This window comes from Capsicum annuum, chromosome 3 (assembly GCF_002878395.1).
Source record: "Capsicum annuum cultivar UCD-10X-F1 chromosome 3, UCD10Xv1.1, whole genome shotgun sequence".
Taxonomy (NCBI): domain Eukaryota; kingdom Viridiplantae; phylum Streptophyta; class Magnoliopsida; order Solanales; family Solanaceae; genus Capsicum; species Capsicum annuum.
In genome coordinates, this window is record NC_061113.1 from 249,272,258 (window position 1) to 249,286,401 (window position 14,144).

The window sequence follows — 14,144 nt, forward strand, 5'->3', positions numbered from 1 at the left end:
GGTCATATTTTCCATAATGGAAATTATTTGACGTCTTCCAAGCTAATTTAAAATTCTCAATGGAACATATGGTTGAACACCCCTAATACCTATTAATAATAAGAACGGCCAAATAAAAAAACTGTGTATGACTTGCCTCCAAGGGAACCAAGGGAGATTCCAAGTGATTTTATCTGCTGTCAGAGAACGAAAAAGCTTATCCCAATCTTTAACTCCTTCTGGGCATTTATATTTCTCTAACCTCTCTTTGTAATCTTTGATGCGATTGAATCTTTTCGGATTAAATCTTGCCATTGTAGGACGTCATGGAGATGCTCCATAATCCACATCTGTAACAAGATATTGCATCCCTCGAAAAAACTCTTTCCTTTCTGACAAATAGTCAAAGCACGGTAGATATCTGCCAGGATCATTGGCACCATAGTGTAATCTTTCTTAATCAGTATCTTTACCAATCCTGCTAAACGAATATTAATTTTTTGTTCTCTCTTTGGGAAGACCATAGTGCCTAAAAAGGCTACCATGAATGCAAATCGTCTGTGAACCTTTCAGGCCTCAAAATTCCCCTTATTACAGAGCTGTTTACCGTACTCTTTGAACCCCTCTAGCCTTCCGTATCTATCATACAAAAACTACAAAGAAACCCAACCTTTTTTCATCGATTCTTCTTTTGAATTCCTTATTTTTATGAGTTTGCAAAATTTGTTTATCGAAATGAGTCTCGGGGCTATAAGTTTCTTCCGATGTATATCCCCATATCCAACATAGGCCGCTATCTGCTCTACAGTAGGAGTCAACTCAAAATCCAAAAAATAAAACACATTGTTCTTCGGGTCCCAAAAGGTTAGTAACACATCAATCACCTCCCTATTAGTCTTTATTGTCATAATACTCGTCAAAAAACCCAAATACTTATGTATCTCATCATAATCGAATGTATCCATTTTGTTCCACCACAACAAAAGCTGCAAAGGGGTACAATCCATAACCTGAAGAGGTACACTCCCATCTCTCTTTCTCTTTGGACGCTTTCCACGAACAGAGGGAGACATTTTATACCCATTGATAAGGATATAAAATTAATAAATGTCTAGATTTAGGCAGAAATTAATTCATTAATTTTTGAAAAGAATTTTTTAATTTGACTTGAGAACTATGACTGATAATATATTTAGAAAAAACATTTATTTAAGTTGACTCTTATAAAAAAACTTTTCCAATAACAGACCTCTAGACAATTTTAATTATATATATGGAGACAATACCACCCTAAATACACTTAAGAGAACAAAAATAAAATAAAATGATTTAGAAAATAAAGAAAAATAGAATGATCATTTCATGTATGAAGTTGTATAAAATTTTAGTCTCACGACCCCTAAAGGTTTAGGACTGTTAAAATATATGTTTACATATGTTATTACTTTACAAAAATTTAGCTCACGACCCCTAAAGATTCAGGCTATTATGATTTTTATGTTAAAATTAATTTTGAAAATAAGAATGAAAAGTAAAATAAAGATAATAATATTCATGAAAACAATCATTTTTATTATTATTATTATTATATTATTATTATTATTTTTCTAAAAATATCCTTCGATAAATCTGTGAATAAATATATTATTATTATTTTTCAAATAAATGGTCGTATCTTGGGTAGGACTTCCTACGTATCTCACAAAAAGTGAGAATTAGACCCTCGTAGTTCATGAAAACTCTAAAAGTATATTATTCTATATTCAAAATTTTCCTTTCTTTTTTTTCTTTTTAAATAAAATTTTCTTTTGAAAAATAATTTAATAATTTTGAGGATAATATAATCTTTGCCATTTTAAGTTGCCTAAAAAGCCGGTCAACAATACAATAAGTCTTCCAAATTAATGTCAAAGAGCACGTAGGATGCACATGTTGATCTTTATAAATTAGGTCACCTATCCTAGACAGACCCGGCCCCTGTGCCGAGTCCCGCTAAATTAAATGCCTATGATGCAAATAAAGCGGCACCTAATAGGGATAACCAGATTCTGAGTTTTTAGTTCTTCTAAGTTTAAACCTAATAGGGATAGGTCTCTAGACTGGCTTGCCCGAATGGACACTCGAGCCGGGGAGGGACAACTTGGTCCGTAGCATGACAACACTGCCTTCGTCACCGATCCAAACCCCGCCTAACATGTGTGACTATATCCTTCACCAGGTGCCTTGACACTCCGGTTATCTCAAAAAGAAGGTGGGATGCATATGTTGCATTCCCTCTATCTTATTTCAGAGACTCAGAAGGGGTACGCAAGAGAAGACAATATATAATACAGTTCAGATAATATCAAAGTAGTAAATGAGCAACAAGTAGCACATAAGGCCAAAAAACACAATATCAAATAATTAAAGCAAGTAAAAGCCAATATCCAAAGCTCGAATTCTAGTTAATCCCCAGCAGAGTTGCTAGAGATATCACACCCCTTTTCCGCTCGAAGGGATCGAGTTGAAGGGTTTTTCCAATTAAAGTGATGGTATTGAATAGGGATTATTTTATTTACAGAGTCGCCACTTGGAATTGAGTTTTGGTGTTCCAAGTCACCTTTTTGAATCCCTAGTCAAAAGATAATGACTCTTTATTATGGTCTGCAAAAATAGAAGACTGAGTAAGTAATTCTGTTGACCTAAGGGAAGGTGTGAGGCACCCCTCGAATCCCATGGTTCTAGCACGGTCTCTTTTATTGACTTATCTTGTCTTAAACTATTATGTTAAGGCCTAAATTCACTCACTTTTTAATATCGAAAATTGTCTATATTTTTTATATTAAATCGATGAAAGCTAATTTTAGAAAAATATTTGTCAAGGTGCATTATTGCATCTTTGAAATTTTAAAATGTCTCAAAAATATGCGTATGCCGCATTCTTAATTGAGAAAAATATTTTAAAACGTAAGAATCTATCTAACGTTAAAAGTATTAAATTGTCTTTTATAAACTCGAATTAATTTTTATTTATTCAAAGCACTATTTATTATTAATACAAAATCTTTGCGCAAAAATTTAATCAAAGCGGTTAATTAATTTAACAAATAATATTAGCAAATTTTGTTAATTGCAATAAAGAAATAATAAATAAATTAAATGCATAAAGCTATCCATATTTGGTTGAAGGTTAATATTATATTCTTAATTTAATAAAATAAATCAAATATAAAAGGTTTCAAATCAGATTTGGACTCAAATTAATAAACAAATATGATTAACACAATCAATGGACTGCCAGTAATTAGAACATCGTTTCTTTGGCTTTCTCCGGAATGACACCAAAAATTACGAAGTCGGTCAGATCTGGGGAAAGAGGAAAAAGGGATGGTCGATGCGGCTTTGGGGAATTCCAATGTCGTTAGTTGATTCCGGCGGGATCTAACCCGATTTTCGCGTGGCTGGCAGCTGCAGATCCAGTGGTGGTTGGCCGATTTTTGGAGAATTACGGCGACGGGAAGGGAAAGAAAGGGTTGGCGATGACGATGACTGTGTACCATCGGCCATGGCTTTGCCATTAATGGCATCCCCGCCGATGATGATGGTTTGATCGGTTTTCGGTCAGAAACTTGTTGGAAAATTTAAAATGATGGATTTTCTCTTCTCTGTTCAACTTTCGATGTTTCCTCTCTTCCTCCCGTTATCTTCTTTCTTTTTATCGATCTCTCCTACTCTAATTTTTTTTACTATATACATACATATTCGTTGTGATTATGGTGACTATTATGTATGTATAGTATATGTGTGTGAATGACAATTTATATAGATGTTGTATGTTTTGAGACTAAAATAAAAATAAGAATGCATGATCAGTGGGAAATTAGTATGTGTACATGCATATGAAAAGTGGATTCATGTAACTGTGTGTAAATGTTTACGAGTAATTTTACTCTGTTTTTGTAACATACAGATAAAAATAAATACTTTTCATTGTTAACAGTAACTAATTAACAGTAACAAATAATCACATAATAATAAATCATCAAATTATTTAAGCATTTTTCATTCATGCTTCTATAAAATAAAATTTATGAAAATAAATAATACATAATTGAATAGAACCTATTAATAAATTAAAGCAGAACTTCAAACTTCGTCACCAAAAACTCTGATAAGAAATTCACTTCAACTTTTTCTTTTCTTTCTTTCGCTGATGTTTTCCTTCTCTTTTTCTCTATGTTTTTCTTTTTCTCTAATTTTTCACTCTTTTTCTCTAATATTTCTCTCTCTTTTTCTATGATTTTTTAGTTTCTGATTTCTGATGTGATGGTCTGGTCAGAATGTACGTAGTTGGGTGAAGAGTCTTGTAAATAGGGGATTGCTGGGGAGAAAAAATATGGGAGGAATAGTTTTTACTAGATAAGATTTTTGAATTTTAAAAATATTTTTTTTTGAGATGTCACACCCTTTTTCGCTCGAAGTGCTCGAGATCGAAGGGTTTTTCTAATTAAAGTGATGATATTGAATAAGGATTATTTAAATTACAGAGTCGCCACTTGAAATTGAGTTTTGGTGTTCCAAGTCACCTTTTTGAATCCCTAAACAAAAGAAAATGACTCTTTATTATGGTCTGTGAAAATAGAAGACCAGGTAAGGAATTTTGTTGACCGAGGGGAAGGTGTGAGGCATCCCTCGAGTCCCGTGGTTCTAGTACGGTCTCTTTTATTGACTTATCTTGACATAAATTATTTTATAAATTGTGTGAAGGCCTAAGATTGCTCATTTTAATATACTAAATTTATTTAAGACTCTTGTAAAAAAAATGATTAAAGTAATTTTTAGAAAAATATTTACCAAGTTGTATTATTACATCCTTAAATTTTAAGTGTCTAAGAAAGATGCGTACACTGCATTCTTAATTGAGTCGAATATTTTTATTTTTTATTTTAAAAAAATGTTTGAAATTTTCTAGCAATAAACTAATCTAGTAAAACAATTATCAATATTTGTTAATGATAATGAAATAACAATAAAATAAAAAAAAAATAAAGTGGATAATAATAATAATAATAAATATAATAATAAAATTAAATTAAATACATACGAAATTAGTCATATAATATTTAATTTTACTATGATTCCTCATATTATATTTATCTAAAAAAGAAAAAAATCAGTTAATTAATACTTAAGAGATAAAGCAAAGATTCCTTTTTCCACTAAACATGCATAATGAACTTGATTTCCTCCTAACCAATTTCAACCAAATAATACAGTATAACTTTTTTTTATTTATTAGTAAATCAAATATAAAATATCATAAAATTATAATTTTAACTATTGATAGAGAAAGATTAGTTAATTTAACGAAATAATTATTAAAATTTATTAATGGTAATGAATAATTATAATGATAAACATAATAAATAATAAAATATTCACAACTACTTATATATTATTTTGATTTTTATTATAATCCTAAAAATTATTCTTTTTAAAATAAATTAGTTAATTAAAAATCAATTAAAAATTCATTTCAAAAAATTGAAATAAAGAAAAACAGAAAACGTATTATAGAGGAAATTCCAAGGACCATTAAATAATTAAATCAAAATATAAGTCAACCATTCTTTCACAGATAAAAAAAATCAACAGAATATTCTATGAATTATAAAAAAGAGCATCTGTATGGTTATGGTGTTTGACTAAGTCTGCCCACCGGTGATTAACTCTAGTGAAGCGTGGCAGTGATAAAGCGGGGGGTGGGGGGGTGGGGAGTGGGAGAGAGGGGCGGTGCCAGCGTGGAAAGAAAACAAAAGGGGAAGATGGGATGGCTGGCCGGCGATGATGGTGGTGGGGGAGTGATAGTGCGACGGGAAAGGGAACAAGGGGGTGTCGAGGAACGCGCCGGTTGGTAGTGGTCCGGCAAAGTGGAGCGGCACGGAGCGGGTGGTCTCACTGGCCGTTTGGTCGCCATTTTTTTTATCGGCTTCTGAGGGAGTTTTGGTGGTTGTTTGGCTGGATTTTAGATGAGTTTCCGGCGAGGAAAAAGGAAGTTCGTGTGCGATTGATGGTTGGTTTCCGGTGATAAGTGCCAAAAAAAATCAAATTTTTGAACTGCTTTTCTCCTTTATTTTCAATTTTTTATTATTGATTTTTTCGTTGTTTGTTATACTGTGTGTGATATGTGCAATATACAAATTGATAAATTACATACAAGTATATAGTGTGTGTAAAAGTAGGATTCTATTAATATATCTGTGTTCTGTGAATATATCTGTTAAAACATGTCCAAGTTCGTTGTACATGGTTTCAAATATTTACATAATCAGATATATAGTATAACTTATAATCATATTAATATCAACAATCAAACTTTTGCATATCAGATGATACATGAAGTCATTGAACAATAATTTATAAAATAACAATACAAAAACAGATAAAAGCCTGTTTGATTAATTCAAACGATTGTAAGTACAGAATATTGCCACCGAAAACTCAACGGAAAACTGATTTCCACTTCAACTTTTCTCTATTTGGACTGATGATTTGCTCTATGTTAATTTTCTCTCTATTTTTTTTTTATCTAATCCTTTGATGGTGAATGTCAAAAAAAAATATCCGTACTCTGTGGGTCAAGAGTCCATTATGGGGGGGGGGGGGGGAAAGGGGGGGGAAAAGCTACTTTGGATAGGAAGGTGTTTTTAAATTTTGAAATAAATTATTATTATTATTATTATTATTATTATTATTATTTTTAAAAAATAGAAGACAATAATAAAAATAATAATAATTATAATAGTAATATTTAATTAATTTTATGTTTCAGAAAAATATAATCAAATTTACAAATAGTTAAAATAAATAAAACAATACCAAAATTATTAATTTATTAAAATTTAGATAACAAAATATATATTTTATTTTATTATTAGTTTTAATATCTCAAAATTAACTTTACTTAATTATTTATTTTTAACTAAAAATTTATTAAAAATAAAAATAATAATCAAAAAATAATATATGATTAAATATTTAAAATTGAGGGAGGATCAAAGATCACGTGTCTACATTTTTGCCCCTCTTTGTGTGGAATCTCAAAGAGTTTTCATACAAAGAAGTAGACAAGACATGATTTTTGACCCTCGAATTATTTGAAAGGTAAGGATAAAATAAAATTAAAATAAAAGAAAATAATGTGACCGAGTCCTGTTTTTGGACAACCTACCTATCCCGGGTTATAAGGAAATCAGGTCACTAGTAGTTCAAAAGTAATTTGGTGAGAGAAAAAGTTAAAGTCAAGTGGGATTCCGTCGAGTTTTTGGTTGACGACTTTTGCCTTTACATTCAATGGACTAATAAAGATCAAAAATGAAAAATACAAAAAATTGCAATCTCTAGAATCTTGATTCAACCCTTCGCGACTTGAATTTGAAAATTCACCCTATTCTTCAGGCGGGCTCCTGGACTTACAACTTCTTCACCCTGTTCTTCAGGCGGGCTCCTGGATTTATAATTTCTTCACCCTATTCTTCAGGCGGGATCCTGGACTTCCAATTTCTTCACCCTGTTCTTTAGGCGGGCTCCTGACTTGCAACTTCTTCACCCTGTTCTTCAGGCGGGCTCCTGGACTTCCAATTTCTTCACCCTGTTCTTCAGGCGGGCTCCTAGACTTACAACTTCTTCACCCTGTTCTTCAGGCGGGCTCCTAGACTTACAACTTCTTCATCCTGTTTTTCAGGAGAGCTCCTAGACTTACAACTTCTTCATCTTGTTTTTCAGGCGAGCTCCTGAACTCAAAGCAAATAGTGAAATAGAAAAATAATATCCCATTCTTCAGGAGGATCTTGGATATAAAATAAATTCCCATTTTTCAGGAGGGTACTGAGAAAAAAATAAATTCCCATTTTTCAAGAGGGTCCTGAGTAAAAAATAAATTCCCATTCTTCAAGAGGGTACTGAGAAAAAAATAAATTCCTATTCCTCAGGAGGGTCCTGAGAAAAAATAAATTCCATGCAACACACATAAAATTTTTGCCCCAGTTTGTACTGAAAAAATTTATGTGTCACTGAATCTTAATATATCTCACAAAGAATAAAGTTTACCATGACCGAGATCCAGTATCGGATGCTGTAACCATGCTTCTTGCATTGAGAAGTGTGAAATTGTATCCTTTATCTGAAAATAATTATCTTATCTTTGTTCCAAACAAAGAAAATTGTGAGTTTTAAAACATGTGGTGGTTGGTTTGTGGCATTCATCTTTTAAAGTGGCCGCTCTCGCACTTGCCATGCTCAACTCTTTTCCAATCCATAATAATATTTATTGAGTTTTCATACTTCTGACTCAAAATTCTAACTACTGAGATCCTCAACTCAAATCATATTTCATTGTATGATGCTTCTGAGTTTTTCTTCCAATACATCCCTTAGATTTTCACGAGTTTAAAATGGTCAAATCACAATCATCTTGAGTATCTTACTTTTACTTTGAAATATTGTCTCTTTGAATCGACCCTTTGTCTTGCTTTGTACTCTTAAAGGAGTTGATAGCGAGTTTGGAGTCCTTTCTCACTCGACCTGATGTGAATTTGACTCAAAAGACAACAAAAATTTTTTGTTTGATGACAAGGACACAAAAAATTAAAGATTAAAATAAAATAAAAAGAAAAAGACAATAGGCATCTCTTTTTTTAAAAAACAAAGAGAAAACTTATCTGAATGTGGAAACCGATTCTGGTGATTATGACATGCATTTTGAATCAAACAACCAGATCTACCCACACCAATCATTACAACTTTTGTCCGCTTATTGAGCTTAAAATTAAGCCAATCTTGAACTTGTTCCTTCTTGGTAACAACCTTTCTTCGGCTAGTGGCACCTCAATAGCTTTTTGCCAACGAGCCTATCTCCTTTTCATTTCTGTCTCAGCTCACAGTCGTCTTATGGTGCCCAAAAGGGTTTTCACCAATAAGACTCTCATTTTCATTTTTTCATTTTTCATTTTTTTAAACAAACACCCAAAATATGAAATATCATGCGCTGATAACATATTTATCCTTGACATTCTCAAAGATTGATCCGAAGGTCTTTATTTGGTTGTAACTTGGCTTTTGAATAGGTTTAGAAAGAAAGGTCGGCATGAGACTCAAAAATTTATATAACATTGTGTGAAACATTCAACTTTTGGAATCGATTTTTTTAAGGAAATAAATTTTTGCCCCAGTTTCATTTCATTCTGGGTAATTTGAATTTTCTTCTAGTTAGACTGAACCTCGGAGTAGCGCTGCCTACATATCTGGTCATAGAAAGAATTAGGTCAAACGTAGTTTAGGAAACATCAATCTTTTGCTTGATTTTGAATTTTTGATTGATTTCTTCTCTTTTTGTTTTTCAATTTATTATAGTTATTATTATTATTATTATTATTATTATTATTATTATTATTATTATTATTTCACTTTAATTTGATTCCAAAAGAGGGGTAGAAAGAAAGATAAAAGCTCAAAAGGGGTAAGCAAAGGTTGATATATTATTTGGATAGTAGAACAAAATGACTTCATTATTTCAATCTTTTTAAAATGCAAGTACAAAACATACACAATGTAATTGTACATGAATATCATACATAATATCTTTTAACTGCATCAACATTGACCGGTATTCCCCCCATTTTGCCTTCTACAGCAGTTAGATATAACGCACTATTAGGTAACACTTTCTTCACCATGAATGGTCCATGCTAATTAGGAGAAAATTTGCCTTTAGCTTCAATCTGATGAGGAAGGATGCATCTTAGTACTAACTGACCAACTTCAAAATATTTGTGACGCACCTTTTTGTTATATGCTCGTGCCATTCTCTTCTGGTATAGTTGTCCATGACATACTGGCGTCAATTTTTTTCATCAATCAAGCTTAATTGCTCTAAATGAGTCTTGACCCATTGGTCTTCATCAATTTCAGCTTCCACAATTACTCGAAGAGATGGAATCTCAATCTCTGCAGGTATAACTTCTTCAATTCCATACACTAACTAGTAAGGAGTTGTACCAATTGAAGTCTAAACTGTAGTACGATAACCCAACAAAGAAAAAGGTAACTTTTTATGCCATTGTCGGGAACCTGCACCATCTTACAAAGTATTTTCTTTAAGTTCTTATTGGCAGCTACTACAGCTCCATTCGCCTTTGGACGATAAGGGGTTGAATTCCAATGCATAATCTTAAATTATTGGCACACTTCTTGCATCAGATGGCTATTGAGATTCACAGCATTATTCATGAAAATTATCTGTGGAATGTCGAACCGACAAATGATGTTAGAGTGAATAAAATCAACCACCACTTTCTTGGCCACTGACTTAAAAGTCGATGCTTCCACCCACTTCATGAAATGATCAATGGCTACCAAGATGAACCTATGTCCATTCGAGGCCTTTAGTTTAATTGGTCCAATTATGTCCATTCCCCAAGCCACAAAAAGCCATGGAGCAGTCATTGTATGCAACTCAGATGGAGGGGAATGTATCAAGTCTTTGTATACCTGGCATTCATGACATTTACGAACCAAATTGATGGAATCTCGCTCCATGGTGAGCCAATAATAACCTACTTGGAGTATTTTCTTTGACAAAATATACCTACTCATGTGTGGTCCACAAATCCCAGAATGTACTTCAGTCATGATTTTTGAAGCCTCTTTAGCATCTACACACCTCAGAAGTCCCAAATTAGGATTCTTCTTATACAAGATTCCTGAACTTAAGAAAAATCCACTAGACAAACATCGAATGATTCTCTTTTGATTACCATCGACGTGTACTGGATATTTCCCAGTATAAATATATTATTTGATATCATAGAACCATGGCTCCCCATCAAGTTTTTCTTCAACCACATTGCAATATGCATGTTGATCATGAATCTGTATATGCAAAGGGTCAATATAAATTTTGTTGGGATGTTGAAGCATCAAAGATAAGGTCTCCAAAGCATCAACAATCTCACTATGAGCTCTGGGAATGTGTTTGAACTTTACTGATACAAATCATTGACATAGATCTTGAAAACAACGTAGGAGATTTAAATCACGAGTCTCCCAATCTCCTCGAATTTGATGGACTTACAAATCTGAGTCTCCTAAAACTAATAGTTCTTGGATTCCCATGTTAATAGCTAATCTCAAACCCAAAATACAAGCTTTGTATTCTGCCATATTATTGGAATAATAGAATCAAAGTTGGGTTGTTATAGGATAATATTGCCGTGATTCAGAAATTAGAACTACTCCTATCCCCATTCCTTTTACATTAGCAGCTCTATCAAAAACAACTTCCAGCCTGAATGACAATCATCAGAAATAACTTCATCAATATACAATACCTCTTTATCTAGAAAATAAGTCTTCAATGTCTCATACTCCTCATCAATAGGATTTTCAGCCAAATGATCTGCCAAGGCTTGAGCTTTTATTGCAGTTCATGTCACATAAATAATATCAAACTCTGTGAGCAACATCTGCCATTTCGCGAGTCTGCCTGTGGGCATAGGCTTCTTCAACTGTTCTACAACAGGATATTCTGGTAATTTTATTTTTTTAAGAATTCTTCAGCTTCTTCATCAGTGACAGGCTTCTTGGCTATCATTTGTTCTTCACCACCTTGTTTATTCTTTCTTAACTCTACTGGAGCATAACATCTTCCAGATCGAGTTAATCCTCCTACTTCATCTATATCTTCAGTAACTTCTTTCCCCATGTGCATCACTACAACGTGATCATAATTCTAAGGGACTGCCTTAGTATCAACCATAGAAAGCTGTGACACTGGTTTAATAACAATAGGACCTATGGGAGATCCTTTTATAATTAAAAGACGCTTATTGGATCTTCCAGGAATAATGAGTTTTGGCTTTATTAGAGTTGACCCAATATTTTTTGAAATCTCTTTCCTCACCACCAAGGGAACATTCAATGATTCAAGTTTTGTTTTGTCAAATCAACAACATTTATTGATTTTTCCAAATCAGTTTTAATTTTAATGATCGGCTTAAAGGAAATCATAGAATCTTCACCGCTGAGTATGATTTTGAGCATATTTGTTTCATTATGATCTGGAAGCGGATTTTGATTAACATTTGGAGCATCTGGACTTTCTACCATGATCTGTTGGGTATTAATAAACTCTTGAATGGAGCTTTTCAGATACCAATATTTCTCTATGTTGTGCCCTGGGGCATCAGAATAGTATTCACATCTTCTAGAATAGTCTAAGTTCTTTGGAGGAGGATTCGGGATCCTTCTCTCAATTGGGTTTAGAACATTCATTTTTCTCAGCCTATGAAATAAACTGGTGTAAGATATTCCAATAGGAGTGAAATTATCTTTTATCATGTTATCCCTTTTGAAGTCTGCTCTAGGGCGAAAATTAGACCTGGGAGGGCCTCTTTGAACTTAAGGGATCGGTAGATAATTTTGGATGGTTGGTGCACACCATTGCGGGTAAGTAGGAGCCCGAGCATATGGTTGTGCATTGTAAATAGGAAATTGAGGTAAAGGAACAAAACATAATGGATTTTGTGCGTATGGTTGATGCACACCTCTCCAATTTTGTTGTGGACTTGGCACGATAGTTGCTATATCCTCTTTTCTTGTCTTTTCCTAGAAACTTCTGTACCACTTTGAATTGCCTGCGTTGTTGCTTTCAAAGTGGCCTGACTGATGATTTTTTCTTGATTTTATTCCATTTTTTACCATCTCTCCAACTTTGATAACTTCGGCAAATGTGCTTCCGATAGTAGAGAGCAAATGATGGAAATAATTAGGCTTTTGTGCTTGCAAAAAAATATCAATCATTTCAGATTTTTTTATCGATAGTCTGACTCTTGAATACCTCTCTCTCCATCTGACGGCATATTCTTAAAAACTTTTGGTCATCTTTTTACTTATATTGGCAAGCGTAGTGCGATCTAGCACTATCACAACGTTATATTGAAATTGTTAAATAAAATCCTAAGCCATGTCATCCCATATGTGCCAAAGGGAAATGTCTTGATTAATGAACCATTCAGAAGCTATTCCTGCTAGGCTTTCTCCAAAGTAAGCCATCAATAATTCCTCTTTTCCTCCTGCGCCCCTTAATTGATTATAGAACTTCTTCAAGTGAGCCACAAGATCTCCATGACCTTCATATTTATTAAAATTTGGCATTTTGAACCCTATCGACAAATGGACATCAAGAAACATACACAAATCCTCATATGAAACACTTTTTGGTCCACTTAATCGTTGCATATTTCTTATACTCTGCTCTAGGCTTCTGACTTTTCTAGCCATCTCCTCCTGTTCCTCATTCTTAGCTATCTTATCAACCATGGTAGGAGTATCATGTTGATGAACATGATAATGTAGATTTTGGAATTTAAAAGTTATTTTAGGAGGATACAAAATATCATGACTTGGTTTCCCTATATTCTTTGGTACTATCGGTTGAGTACCAGTAGTATTTGGTGCTATAGAAGTAAAAAGTAGGTTATTTGCGATAGATGGATTCGGTGGGTGCATGGTAGAAGTAACAACAACTCCAGACATATTAGCAAATGGGCCAAATCCTGGTGGATAAAATGGATCACTAGTTTGAGCTGGGTCAAAATTTAGATCATTCAAAGTCGAAAGTCCAGGGATTGAAGAAGGCGGGGCTTGTCCATTCTACCAAGCTTGGTACATCACTACCATCTATTTTTTCAATGACTTTATTTCTTCCATTGATGCTGCTTCCTACGAAATCAACTGATTTTGTTCTTCTTCACTGTCAAACCCTATACATTCTCTGTGGGTCATTTTTCTTTTACCTTTGTATCTGGTGTTATACAGATGTGATTCCAGTTTAAACCACAAACCAAACACCAATTACTTTATCTTTCTGTAACCAAGTAGCAAGCAGGTGAGTGTTGTATTTTTAACACATTAGAATGCCAAGTTATATGTCATGCTTCTATATGCATTTTCCAACCTATCATGGAAGGCTTTGAGTTTCATCCCGTCTTTTTAGGCATATTTTTTCAAAAGTTATGATCGAACCCTTTGGAGGGTTGCCTACGTATCATGCCAGGACATGAATCAGATCTTACGTAGTTTGGAAGGAATTTAACAAAATGATTGTTTTGTCTCTTTTCTTCTTCTTT